Raw genomic sequence first — 13,449 nt, forward strand, 5'->3', positions numbered from 1 at the left:
ATAATCAAAAAGACAGATAATAACAAAGCTCCAGTGAGGATGTGGAGAAATTGGAACTCTTGTACACTGCTAGTGGGAATGTAAAATACTACAACCACTTTGGGAAAAAGTTTGGCAGTTCCTCAAAAGTTTAAACATAAAACCACCGGGCAACCGAAGTAATTCCACCCCGTATATACCCAAGAGAACTGAAAATATATTCACACAAAAACTTGTGCACAAATGTTCATTGCAGCATTATTCATAATAATCCAAGAGTGGAACAACTCAAATGTCTATCAATTGATGAATGGATAAATAAAATATAGTATATTCATATAGTAATGGAACATTATTTAGCAAATAAAAAGACATGAACTACTGATATATGCTACAACATGAATGAACCTTGAAAACATGCTAAATGAAAGAAGCCAGACACAAATGACAACATAGGATATTATTTCATTTATATGAAATGTCCAGAGTAGGCCTATCTAGAGACTGAAAGTAGATTAGTGGTTGCTTAAGGCTTTGGAGGAAGGAGGAAGAGGAATGACTGCTAACGTACAGGGCTTTATTGAGAGGGGGCAATGGAAATATTCTAAAATCGGTGTGGTGATGATTGCACAACTCCATGAATACCCTAAAAACCGCTGAATTGTATACTTTAAGTAGTTGAATTGTATGGTATATGAATTATATCTCAATAAAGCTATTGTTTTACAAGTGGACATAGGGACATGAAAATTTATGGTAATAGTTGTAGTTACTTGATACAATTTCTAGGTATCAATGCACTGTACACTCGAAATAGGTGAAATTTAGATTATGTAAAATATACCTCAATAAAGTTGTTTAAAAAAAAAAGAGTTCCCAGATAACACAGCCAATGAGAGGCAGAGCTGAAAATGTATGTGAAAGGGAAAATTTTCTAGAAAATAATAAATTTACCCAAACTGGCTCAAGAAGAAATACAAATCGTTAACTAGCTTGAATGGGCATTCAGGATTTTCTGACTCCAAATGATACCAGAGCCAGGTGGAGTTTACAAGTTTTATTAAACCTTAATCTTGAACTTACACATTTTTCAGAGAGTGAGAAACAAAAGTCATTTAATGTGTTTCATGAGGCTAGGATAACCTTGATCCCCAAACCAGACAAGGACAATGCAAGAAAAGAAAATGCCAGAGGAATTCTCTCAAACGTAGAGACACAAATCCTAAATACATATTAGCCAGTTAAATATAGCCTTGCAAAATAAAAATAAATCACAGCCAACTTGGATTGACCCCAGGCATGCAAACACGTTGTCAGCACATTTGCTGCAAAACTCCAAGCTTTTCTTATGTGTAGAATATGAGCTAGAAATGCAACTTTTTTTGGAAGTTTTCCTAGGAATCTTTTCCTCATTTATTTGTTCAGCAAACATATTTAGGTGCCTATTAAGTGCTGGGTGCTGTTCTGACACCACGCATAACACAAGCTCCTGCCCTCAAAAATGGAAAGAAAGCAATCTATGCAATCCCCATGTTAACAAACTAAAGGAAAAACCCATGTAATCATCTCCATAGATACAGGAAAAACACTGGAAAAATTCAACACTCATTTATGATTTTTAGAAACCCGATAGGTAAATCAGAATACACAGTAATTACTATTCCACAGCAAATATCATACTTAAGAGTAAAACCTTAGAAACAAGACCAGGACACCTACAACTCAACATCATGCTGGTGATCCTGGACAAAGCAATAGGACAAGAGCGAGAAAAAAGCCCAGATCTGACGGCTCAAAACCCATGCAATTAACTACAGTGTACTCTGCCAGGGTGCCAGGGTAGGGTCATAACTACTGCTAATTCCTTGTCAAGAGTGTTGACCTGCTTTAGGAGCTGGCTTCCTCTTTCCATGAATGGACAAGGCCTGGCAGGTGTGCGTCTGCACACAGAACTCTTAAGGTGCCTGAGGTTCTAGATTAGAGCACGGATAGAAGCCCAGACCTCTCAGGGGGTTCTAAAGGAGAATTTCTGATGGGGCTTAGCAGTATGACAATACTATTTTGTTATGTATATTCATATATTTCATTTGCCTCTTGATCCTTCCATCAATCCTGGGAGAGAGGACAGGTAATAAAACTGAAATTTGGAAAGTTTAAGATACTTAGAACCACAAAAAGAACTGGAAGGGATTTTCACTTATTTGTTTTACAAACATTTTTTGAGCACCTACTATGTGCCTGCATCTGCTAGGTGCTAGGGAAACCATGGACCCTGCTGCCTTCATGGAGCTTACAGCCTATTCTAATTCAAATCACATATTTTATACATCCATTTAAAGAAACACTTCTGAGCCTCTATGTTCTAGGCCAGTGGATCACAAACTTTAGCACACATCAGAATCACATGGAGGGCTAATTAAAGCACAAATTACTGGGCCCCATCTCCAGAGTTTCTGAGTCAGTAGGTCAGGGGTGGGACCTAAAAATGTGCATTTCTGACAAGCTCCAAGGTAATGCTGAGGCTGCTGGTCAGGGGGGACCCTACTTTGAGAACCATTGCACTAGTAACGTGCCCACACTAGGTATCAGGCATTACACAATATAAAAAAGAAAGAAAACTTCCTACCCCTGAGAAGCTTACAGCTCCATGGGGTTTGTTTGTTTGTTTACTCCTAATTTATCCCTCCCCACCTCCCTTTCCCCTTTGGTAACCATAAATTTGTTTTCTATATCTGTGAGTCTGTTTCTGTTTTGTATATAGATTCATTTGTACTATCTTTTAGATCCCACATATAAGTGATATCATATAATATTTGTCTTTGTCTGACTTACTTCACTAAGTATAATATTCTCTAGGTCCATCCATGTTGCTGCAAATGGCAATATTTCATTCTTTTTTATGGCCGAGTAATATTCCATTGTGCGTATATACCACATCTTCTTAAACCAATCATCTGTTGATGGGCACTTGGGTTGTTTCCATGTCTTGGCTATTGTGAATAGTGCTGCTATGAACATTGGGGTGCATGTTTCTTTTTGAATTAGAGTTTTCATCTTTTCCAGATATATACCCAGGAATGGGATTGCTGGATCATATGGTAGCTCTATTTTTAGTTTTTTAAGGAACCTCCACACTGTTCTCCATCGTGGCTTTACCAAGTTATATTCCCACCAACAGTGTAGGAGGGTTTCCTTTTCTCCACACCCTCTCCAGCATTTATTATTTGTAGACTTTTTGATGATGACCATTCTGACCAGTGTGAGGTGATATCTCACTGCAGTTTTGATTTGCATTTCTCTAATTAGTGATGTTGAGCATCTTTTCATGTGCCTGATGGCCATCTGTATGTCTTCTTTGGAGAAAAGTCTATTTAGGTCTTCTGCCCATTTTTTAAATTGGGTTGTTTGGGGTTTTTTTATATTAAGTTGTATGAGCTGTTTGTATATTTTGGATATTAACCCCTTGTCAGTCACATCTTTTGCAAACATTTTCTCCCATTGCATAGGTTGTCTTTTTGTTTTGTTAATAGTTTCCTTTGCTGTGCAAAAGTTTTTAAGTTTGATTAGGTTCCATTTGTTTGTTTTTGCTTTTATTTATTTTGCCTTGGGAGACTGATGTAAGAAAATATTGCTATGATTTATGTCCGAGAATGTTTGCCTATGTTCTCTTCTAGGAGTTTTATGGTATCATGTCTCTCTCTCTCTCTCTCTCCCTCTCTCTCTCTCTATATATATATATATATTTTTTTTTTTTTTTTTTTTTTTTTTTTTTTTGGCTGCGTCGGGTCTTAGTTGCAGCACGCGGGATCTTCATTGAGGCATGCAGGATCTCTCGTTGCAGAACGTGTGCTCTTCATTGCGGCATGTGGGCTTCTCTCTAGTTGTGGCGTGAGGGTTTTTTTCTCTCTCTAGTTGTGGTGCGTGGGTCCAGAGTGTATGGGCTCTGTAGGGTGCAGCACGCAGGCTCTCTTGTTGAGGCACATGAGCTCAGTAGTTGTGGCGCGTGGGCTTATTTGCCCCACGGCATGTGGGATCTTAGTTCCCTGACCAGGGATTGAACCCGCATCCCCTGCATTGAAAGGTGTATGCTTTACCACTGGACCACCAAGGAAGTCCCATATTTAGCTCTTTAAACCATTTTGAGTTTATTTTTGTATATCATGTGAGGGAGTGTTCTAATTTCATTGATTTACATGTAGCTGTCCAGCTTTTCCAACACCACTTGTTGAAGAGACTGTCTTTTCTCCATTGTATATTTTTGCCTCCTTTGTTGCAGATTAATTGATCATAGGTGTATGGGTTTATTTCTGGCCTCTCTATTCTGCTCCAATGATCTATATGTCTGTTTTTGTGCCAATACCATGCTGGTTTATTTTGTTTGTTTGTTTGTTTTTTAAGTATAGCTGATTTACAGTGTTGTGTTAGTTTCAGGTGTACAAAAAAGTGATTCAGTTATGTGTATACACTGAGTATCTTTTCATGTAGCTTTTGGCCATAATACCAAGCTGTTTTGATTACTGTAGCTTTGTAGTATAGTCTGAAGACTGGAAGGGTTATGCCTCCAGCTTTGTTCTTTTTCCTCAGGATTGCTTTGGCAATTCTGGGTCCTTTGTGGTTCCATATAAATTTTAGGATTATTTGTTCTAGTTCTGTGAAAAATGTCATAGGTATTTTGATAGAGATTGCATTAAATCTGTAGATTGCTCTGGGTAGTATTAATATTTATCAATATTAATTCTTCCAACTCAAGAGCATGGGATATCTTTCCATTTCTTTGAATCATCTTCAATATCCCTTATCAATGCTTTATAGTTTTCACAACTCCATGGGTTTTAATAGGCATTCACTCACTCACTCATTCATTTGTTCATCAAACCAGGGCTTTGCATTCATAATATTGTGTACTTTTCAGGAAAACCCTATGTGCTGAATATTTTTATTAGCCCCATTTTACAAATGAGGAAACTGAGACTAGGAGAGGTTAGGTAATGTGCACACAGTTACACAGTAAGTGACAGAACCCAGGCTGCAGGTCCCCAAGAGTCCTTACTCTTAACCTCCAGTTAAACTGCACATAAGTAATTTAATGGGTGTTCTACATGCTACCATTAAGGAGGCAATAGAGTGTTTTGAGAACCTAGATGGACCCCATCTATGGAAGAATGAACTCAGAGAGGGCATGGTGGGATGGACCTGAATAGGACATTTGCCAAAGCAAAGAGGGGGGGAAAGGCTGCACAGCAAGCAGAAGGAACCACTTTGGAAAAGGCCAGGTGGCCCTATGGTTAGGGTATAAAGAATAGAATGTCCCAGTAAATGCCAATTCACTGGTCTCAGGCTCATGCCAATCCTCAAGTGACCACAGAGGAGAGTGACCAGCAGGGTGCTCATCTGTTGGCCAGGGGCTGTGTTGACCCAATCAAGGCCACATACCCTCCTGGTGTACGCGTGTGCAGATGTGTGTGTGCATGTGTGTGTGTGTGTGTGTGTGTGTGTTCCTTCAAAGGAATCACAGATCACCAGGCAGGTTATTTTCCCAGCATGGGGACCACTGCCCTCTGGTGGCCACTCTGCCAAAAGCCGAAATTGGGAAAACAACTCTCCCTATGGAGACCATTCAGGACCGGTTTTGTTTTATCTCCCCAAAACCTTATAGAATAGGTATTATTATCCCCAGTGAGGCTCAGGGAGATGAAGTTACTTGCCTGAGGTCACACAGCTAGATGTAGTAGACAGGATTGTGACTAGGGTGAGGCAAGGGAGAAAATGGGATGGGACTGGAATCTGGTCAACTGAACTCCAAGACTCCATGGTCTTAACCATCATGTGCCCAGTCTCCTGACTGGCATTGTGGGGGTTGCATTCTGACCTTGGGCGTTTCCTTTGTGTGTACAATGCTAGATGCTGGGGAAACAGACACAGCCCTTTGCCCATGAAGATCAAGACTTCTGTCCGACAAATGTAAGTGGGGAGAAGATGCTCTGCTCCAGGAGCAGCAAAAGAAGCATGGTTGTGTGTGTGTGTGTGTGTGTGTGTGTGTGTGTGTGTTTGGCATCCTAAGGGAACAGGTCCTCAGGGATGATTGAAGGCAATGTCCCAGCCACAAGGAGTCTTCTTCTCCAGGCAGTGCATCCCCTGAGCCAAGCCAGTGGGCACCAGGCTGGCTCCTTGGACGTGCTGGGGAAGCATTTGTTGGATAAATGCCCATGAACTTAGAACACAGTTGATCTGCAGTCCATTGTGATGATACACATGACTGTTATTGTACTGTGTGGTCACTAGTCATGGAAGGAAAATGCTCCCCAGTGTGAAGGTAATTAGCATTCCTTTGACCCAGACATATGCAACTTGGCTATTTTAGCTCTTCTCATTTTGCCAACACTTTTCATCAGGGTCCAAGTCAGTAGTTTTCCCTAAAACCAACTCACAAGTTTTTATTGAACACCCACTAGGAAGCCAAAATACGGGAGAGGGAAATTATAGACATAGAGCTCTATGCCATTTACTCAGTACCAGAAAGGTGCATAGCACTAGCCTAAGCCTGTTACTCCTTACATCAACCCAATGGGGTAGGGAGGGAATCCAAATGCAGGGAATCCTTTTAGAGATGAGCGAGCAGCTCGGAGAGAGCAAGGGATGTATCCAAAGTCATGCAATGAAAGACAGAGCTGAGATCCAAGTCTAGCCTCATGCCATCACCTCAACTTCCACGCTTGTGGTCCCTGAAGTGTGTTCCCCAGACCAACAGCATCAGGGTCACCTGGGCACTTGTTAGAAATGCAGATTACCAGGTCCCACTGCAGATCTACTGAATCTGAAATTCTGGATGTTGGGCCCTGAAGCCTGTATTTTAACAAGCCCTCCAGGTGACTCTGATGCACACTCAAGTGTGAGAACCACAGACCGTTGCTACAGTAGTCTCTGTACTTCAGCTGCCCACAGTCAGATGGGGACCAACCCAAACCGGGACATACACAAATAACTCCAGTCCAGACATTCTGTAATAGTGTCAGAGGAGGGAGAATCGTTCTGGGGGTTCGGAAGAGGTTTCATGGAAAAGATGAGATTTGAACTTGGCGATGATGAATGGAAGGACTTTAATGATCATAACTGGAAGAAAAGGCCTTTCAGGTAGAGCAGAGGCAAGGAGACCAGAAAGTGCCTGTTCATAAATGGGATGGAGGCCAGTTCATGAAAGGCCTTGCCTGCCAGGCTGAGAAGTCTGGCCCTTTTCCTGGAGGCAGTGGGAGCCATGTAGGTTTTTGAGCACAGGTGTGCTCATGGCTCAAAGTCCCAGTACGTCATTACCCAACAACACTGTTTTCTTACTTACCACTGTGGTAGACAGAGCAATGGTCTTCCAAAGATGTCCATGTCCTAATCCCCAGAGCCTATGAATATGTTATATTACATAGCAAGGGGAATTTATAATCGCAGATGGAATTAAGGTTGCTAATCAGCTGACCTTGGGATGGAGAGAGGATCCTGGATTATCTAGGTGGGCCCAATGGAATCACAAGATTCATTATATGTGAAAAAGGAAGGACAGTCAGTGTCAGAGTCAGTGAGAGATTTCAAGGTGCTAAACTGCTGGCTTTGAAGACGGAGGAAGGGGCCACAACCAGGAAGGTAGACAGCCTCTGGAAGCTGGAAAAGCAAGGAAATGGATTTTTCCCTAGAGTTTCCAGAAGGAACACAGTCCATCCAACATCTTGATTTTAGCCCAGTAACCCATTTCAGACTTCCAACCTCCAGAGCTATAAGATAGACGTCCAAAAAATCGTAAGGCGTTTTCTTTTCTTCAACCGAAGGTGAATGAAAAGAGCAGTGGCTGCTTTCTGAGTGCTTACAGCGTTGTGTACTTTATGAGCATGGTCTCCTTTAATCCTCACAACAACCCCATGAGACAGGCACTATTCTCTCCATTTTCCATTGGAGAAATGGAGGCTTGCCCATGCTAATAGGGAGCACAGCCAGGATGGAAACGCAGGCCTGTCTCCAAAGGTTGTCCCCACTAGGCTTGAGAAAAGACTTTACATGATAGTCTCTGCTCCAAGTTGCCTGGATGGGCTTCAGCCAAAGGTGCTGGGGGCCCATCCTGTCTGGAGCAGGGGCAGAGGGTTGGAAGACTGGCTATCCTCCCCCTCCAATGAGAAAGTTGGTGAAGACAACTTGGACTTAGTTATCCACCCCGGCTTGAATCTGCTTTCATCTAGGCCGGGAGATAGATGCGCAGGCACTGGACACAGGTTTACAGCCACATTCCCTGCATTTGTCCCCTGGTTCCATCACTTGAGTACTGGTAACCTTGGGTAAGTTCCTTACTGCTCCTATCTTAGTTTCCTATTCTACAAAATGGGGATAATAACAGTACCTACCTATGAGAGCATTCTATGAGTTATTGTATGTAATGGGCTTAGAAAAGTACCTACACTGAGTAAATCTGATAACTGATATCATTATTTTCATTCTTATTTCGTATCCTGGGAAACCCACCCCATCTCAAGCACCCTTCTCAGAAACAATGGTGGTGGCAGGCTGTGCAGATGGATTCACGTACATACCCTTTTTTAAATATATAAATTTATTTATTTTACTTATTTATTTTTGGCTGCATTGGGTCTTCGTTGCTGCACACGGGCATTCTCTAGTTGCAGCGAGCAGGGGCTACTCTTCGTTGTGGTGTGCAGGCTTCTCATCGCAGTGGCTTCTCTTGTTGCGGAGCACGGGCTCTAGGTGTGTGGGCTTCAGTAGTTGTGGCGCACGGGCTTAGTTGCTCTGCAGCATGTGGGATCTTCCCAGACCAGGGCTCAAACCTGTGTCCCCTGCATTGGCAGGCGGATTCTCAACTACTGCGCCACCAGGGAAGCCCACGTACATACCCTTTTAATATGAATATTTTTATGTGTTCACCAAACATCTCCTTAGGAATTTTAAACCTCTTATGGGTTTGTGGACCCTTTGGGAATCTGATGACAACTACAGATCTTTGTATATCTGATCAGTCCACACCTTTCTCTGCAAATTGCCCCTATAGGTGCCCCGTAGTCTATATTTGTACTCATGGTGTAGGCAGTTCCCACAGCTCCCAGGGAGCCTGGCCCACCCTAGTGGACAATCAGTGTTGCTGTGTGCCCAGCCTTGCAGCTGGGCAGGCTGTGCGCTGCTCCCCTCTAGGGGGCGCCATGATGTAGACTGCAATTCACAGTCAAGTGTGCAGCAGGGAGGCTTGGGAGCTTCTTCTGAGGCAGGCTGGGGCCATTCAACTCTCTCTCAAGGGAATTTAAGAGTTGAGATTCTGAGATTAGTCTCTGCTGGTGGCTTGAACTGAGGATATGCAAACAAAGACCATTTGGCCCTGAAGAGTAGCTTCCTTTGGCTCTTGGGTACTTTCCAGTTCCTGGGGGATTTTTGGGTAGGAAACATCTTGCGCAACTTGAGGCCACAGGATCATATAGCTCTCGTTCTAGCGAAGGGTAGATAGGCATGGGTCTTTATACATAGGGAGTGAGGGGCAAGCAAGGAAACAAAGTGAGACATGATGAGAAAGCACAGGGGTACCAAAGGGAAGGGCACCAAACCATCTCAGGGCATCAGGGGAGGCTTCCTGAGGCAGTGACCTCTGTGACATCTGAGTTATGAGAATAAATAGGAGGTCATCAGGCAAAGAAGCTGGAAGAGTAATGCAGGCAGAAGGAACAGGCTGTGCATGAGAAGAGAGGTAGCCTCAGGAACTGGACTGAGGTTGGTTTTCTTCTCCTGAGAGAGGATTGGAGAGGCAGATGGGGCTAGGTGGGGAAGGGGCTTGTGGCCATGCAAAGGAGCATGGGCTTGATCCTAAGGGGGAGGTGGAGCCCCTCTTTGTATCCACTTCCCTTGGTGGTCCTCATTTTCACTTCTTCTGGTCTCTGGTCATCTCGTCCATGACATGAAACATGAACTCTCCACTCCCTGGAGGTGAGCCTAGAACCTACCACCAGAAGGTAGATTATGGATCAGTGGATGAAGCAGGGATTTTTTAAAAAATAAATTTATTTATATATTTTATTTTATTTATTTGGCTGCATTGGGTCTTCGTTGCTGCGTGCAGGCTTTCTCTAGTTGTGGCGAGCGGGGGCCACGCTTCGTTGCAGCGAGCAGGCTTCTCATTGCGGTGTCTTCTCTTGTTGCGGAGCATGGGCTCTAGGAGCGCGGGCTTCAGTAGGTGTGGCACCTGGGCTCAGTAGTTGTGGCACGCGAGCTCTGGAGTGCAGGCTCAGTAGTTGTGGCGCACGGGCTTAGTTGCTCTGCGGCGTGTGGGATCTTCCCGGACCAGGGCTTGAACCCGTGTCCCCTGCATTGGCAGGTGGATACTTAACCACTGCGCCACCAGGGAAGTCCCTGAAGCATTGATTTTGGCAGCAAATAAGCCTGGATTCTAAACCTGCCCCTGCCACTCACTGGTCATGTAACTTTGGGCATCAGTAAAATGGGGGTTAATAACACCTACTCGATTGATCAAATATTTATTGCATGCCTTCTATGGACCAGAGATGGGAATGGACAATAACTAACACATTTTTTTTTTAGTTTTATTTTATTTATTTATTTATGGCTGTGCTGGGTCTTTGTTTCTGTGCGAGGGCTTTCTCTAGTTGCGGCAAGTGGGGGCCACTCTTCATCGCAGTGCGCGGGCCTCTCATTATCGCGGCCTCTCTTGTTGCAGAGCACAAGCTCCAGACGCTCAGGCTCAGTAACTGTGGCTCACGGGCCTAGTTGCTTCGTGGCATGTGGGATCTTCCCAGACCAGGGCTCGAACCCGTGTCCCCTGCATTGGCAGGCAGATTCTCAACCACTGCGCCACCAGGGAAGCCCAACTAACACATATTGAGCTAAGACATATACTGTATGCCAGGCACTACTGCTAAATCCTGTACATCCATTACCTCACTTAATCATTTCTATAACCCTTTGAGGGAGGCACCATTATTCCCGCATTTTGCAGATGAGGAAACTGAGGCTCACAGAGATTAAGCTATTTACCCAAGGTTGATGGCAAAGCCAGGATTCAAACCCAGGCAGTCTGGCTCCAAAGCCTAGGCACATAACCTGGTTCCCCACAAAGCCCTAATCAGGACAAAGAAGCTCCTACTCTCACAGAACTTACATTCTAATGGAGGGAGCAAACAATAAACCAATAAGAAAAGCAGCATGTGAAAAGGTACAAGTATTAAAAGGTGCTCAATAGGGAAAAATAGAGCAGAGTAAGTGTGATCGAGAGTGTGCGGAAGAGGCAGGAGACTGCAGTTTTAAATAGGATGGTCAGGTGGTGACAGTTGAGCTAAGACTTGAAAAAAAGAGAGGGAGTTGGCCATGTGGATATCCAGGGGAAGAGCATTCTAGGCTGGAGGAGCAGCCAGTGCAAAGGTCCTGAGGCAGGAGTGTGCCTAGTGCATTCAAGGAACAAGGACGTCAGTGTGGCTGGAACAGAGGTGGAGAACATGGGGAAGGGTGGATGAGGTCAGAGAGTGACAGATTATGTAGGGCTCGCAGGCCATGCAAGGACTTGGCTTTTAGTCTGGGTGAAATGAGGAGCCATTAGAGGGTTTTGAGGTGTGAAACTACATAATCTGACATGACATTTTAAAAATTTATTTATTTATTTTATTTTTGGCAGCATTGGGCCTTCGTTGCTGCGCGCAGACTTTTCCTAGTTGCAGCGAGCGGGGGCTACTCTTCTTTGCGGTGCACGGGCTTCTCATTGTGGTGGCTTCTCTTGTTGCGGAGCATGGGTTCTAGGTGCACAGGCTTCAGTAGTTGCGGCGCATGGGGTCTAGAGCGCAGACTCAGTAGTTGTGGCACACGGGCTTAGTTGCTCCATGGCATGTGGGATCTTCCCCAACCATGGCTCAAACCCATGTCCCCTGTGTTGGCAGGTGGATTCTTAACCACAGCGCCAACAGGGAAGCCCCTGACATGACATTTCAAAGGCTCACTTGCTGCTCTGTTGAGAATAGCCTGTAGAGGAGCAAAGGGTGGAAGCAGAGAGACCAATCAGAAGGCACCCGAAGGAATGCAGGCAAGAGATGATGTGGCTTGGATCAGTGATGTGGGGTGGTGGATTCCGAATCTATTTGGGGGGAAGAGCCAACAGATCTCCTGATGTAGGGAAAGAGGTTTGGGAAGGGAAATCAGGAGCTCAGCTTTGAACATATTAAGTTCAAGATGCCCTATTAGATTTCCCGGTGGGAGTGTCAAGGAGGCGGTGGGATATGGGAGTCTGGAGTTCAGGGGAGAGGTCCAGGCTGTAGTTATAAGTTTGGGAATCATCAGGATCTAAATGGTATTTAAAGTCATGGGGCTGGATGAGATCCTCAAGGGAGTGAGCATGGAGGTAGGGGAGTAGAAGACCAAGGACTAGGTCCTCAGTGTTAAGAAATCACAAAGAACAGGAAGAACCAGAAAGGGAGATCAAGAAGGAGGCATCAGTGAGGGAGGAAGAAAATCAAAATAGTGTGGTGTCCTGGGGGCCAAGTGAAGAAAGTGTAGCATGGAGGAAGCTGCTGGGAGGCCAAGCGTGGTGAGAACTGAGCAGTGATTATTGGGTTCAGGACCGTGGTGGTCTCTGGTGACCTTGATGAGAGCAGTTTCAGTGGTTAGTGGGAGCAAAAGCCTGATCAGTGGTAGTTTAAGAGACTATCAGAGTACAGGCATGGCCTCCTTCCTAAACTCCTACTGCTCTGCCCACTGGCTCCTTGGAGCTGCCTCCAGGGCCACTCTGAGTTCATTTCTCACCCTCCCCGCTGCTCAGTCCCAGCAACATCCTGGATTCTCCTCTTGACAGATGGCAGTTTGCCCATGACCGAAAATCAAGCAAAATAATCCAATGATGCTGGTGAACAATTGTCCAAGCAGCTGCTCCTGACTCTATACTACTGGTTGCAGGCAGAAATAGAGAGAAGCTATCTTAAGAGGTTCTATTTTAAAAGTTATGAAGCGGGGCTTCCCTGGAGGCGCAGTAGTTAAGAATCCGCCTGCCAATGCAGGGGACACAGGTTCGAACCCTGGTCCGGGAAGATCCCACATGCCCTGGAGCAACTAAGCCCGTGCACCACAACTACTGAGCCTGCGCTCTAGAGCCCGCGAGCCACAACTACTGAAGCCCGCGTGCCTAGAGCCCGTGCTCCGCAACAAGAGAAGCCACTGCAATGAGAAGCCACGCACTGCAACGAAGAGTAGCCCCCGCTCGCCACAACGAGAGAAACCCCACGAACAGCAATGAAGACCCAACACAGTCAAAAATAAATTAATTAAATAAATAAATTTAAAAAAATAATAATAAAAATAAATAAATGTTATGAAGCTAAAAGAGAGTATTTGCATTAGGTACATCAAACACTGGGATTCTTACATTTTTATCCTCTATTTTAACCCAATATAAACATAATCTTGGGCATGACGTGATATCAAACATCTATAGATTACTTAAAG

The sequence above is a fragment of the Eubalaena glacialis genome, chromosome 3, assembly GCF_028564815.1.
Source record: "Eubalaena glacialis isolate mEubGla1 chromosome 3, mEubGla1.1.hap2.+ XY, whole genome shotgun sequence".
In the NCBI taxonomy this organism is placed as follows: domain Eukaryota; kingdom Metazoa; phylum Chordata; class Mammalia; order Artiodactyla; family Balaenidae; genus Eubalaena; species Eubalaena glacialis.